Consider the following 1,168-nt stretch of genomic DNA (forward strand, 5'->3'; position numbering starts at 1 on the left):
TGTGTGTGTGTGTGTTTTATTGGGGGACGAGTGGTTAAGAGGCTACGTTATTAACTCGGCCCATCTCTGCATTTTACACACACACACATCCACAGATTTTTCCTCTGGTCGTATGATAGATAATACAGTCAGTGGTGTGCACCAGCACACATAAAGGTACTCGGAGCCCGACCTTTAGAGAAGAGCAGAGAGCACATTTTGTGTGGGGGGCTTTCATGTGCCCATACTTGTGTCTTTGTGTACACTGTGTACGTTCATCTGGGTTTGTGGTTCAGTGCAAGTGCTAATGTATGAGTGTGTGTTTATGTCTTTCAAGCCTCTCTCAAAAATAAAAAGGTTATAGTCTATTTTCTCCACCCAGTACTAAGCAGCCCTCTATTTGGTAAAATCTGAGGGCTTTGATACTCTAACACTGATGAGGTCCTCAGAGTATATGAAGTGCTCTAGCTTGATGTCTTTGTTGTGTTTGTCAGGTACAAAGATTATGAGTGATCGTGATCATGATCTTTGTCATGTCCAGCTGAATAACACTGTACCATACAGAGCCAATAATAAAAAGTATTTTTGCACAAACATAAATCAACATGCATGCATGAGGAGATATACTGTACGTGTGTAAAAAAATTGTTGTGTATATACATTTTAATATATGAACTAACATTCAAAAGTTTTTTTTTTTTAAGAAAAGATACTGTACTGAAACAATGCATTAAATTAATTAAAAGTGATAGTGTTGACTTTTATAATGTTACAAAAGATTTCTGATTTCAAAAGATTTTATGATTTCTGTTCAAAGAATGAAAAAAAAAATCACAGTTTTCACAATAATATTAATCAATGTAAATATTAAGCAAATGAATATATATTAGGCATGTTTCTTGAGCACCAAGTCTGCATACTATATTTCTGATGGATTTGTAACACTGGAGATTGGCAAAATGTCTGCTGAATATTCAGCTTTGTCATCACAGGAATAAACTATATTTTAAAATACATTAAAGCAGTTATTTTAAATTATAATAATATTTCACAATATTACTGTATTACTGTATTTTTGATCACCTACAGTAAATACAGCCTTGGTGAGCATAAGAGACTATCAAAAACATAAAAAAAAAAAAAAAAATCTTACTAGCGGAGTAGATTATATTTTGTTTATTTCTCTTTC

General features: G+C 33.2%; 1 protein-coding gene across 2 annotated transcripts in view; it reads left to right on the plus strand.

The window, feature by feature from the left end:
• Nucleotides 1-1,168, plus strand: part of LOC107696499 (POU domain, class 6, transcription factor 2-like) — a 112,734-nt gene that overhangs the window by 95,190 nt on the left and 16,376 nt on the right. The window lies entirely within an intron of this gene.

This window comes from Sinocyclocheilus anshuiensis, unplaced genomic scaffold (genome assembly GCF_001515605.1).
Source record: "Sinocyclocheilus anshuiensis isolate Anshui unplaced genomic scaffold, SAMN03320099.WGS_v1.1 scaffold931, whole genome shotgun sequence".
Lineage (NCBI taxonomy): Eukaryota > Metazoa > Chordata > Actinopteri > Cypriniformes > Cyprinidae > Sinocyclocheilus > Sinocyclocheilus anshuiensis.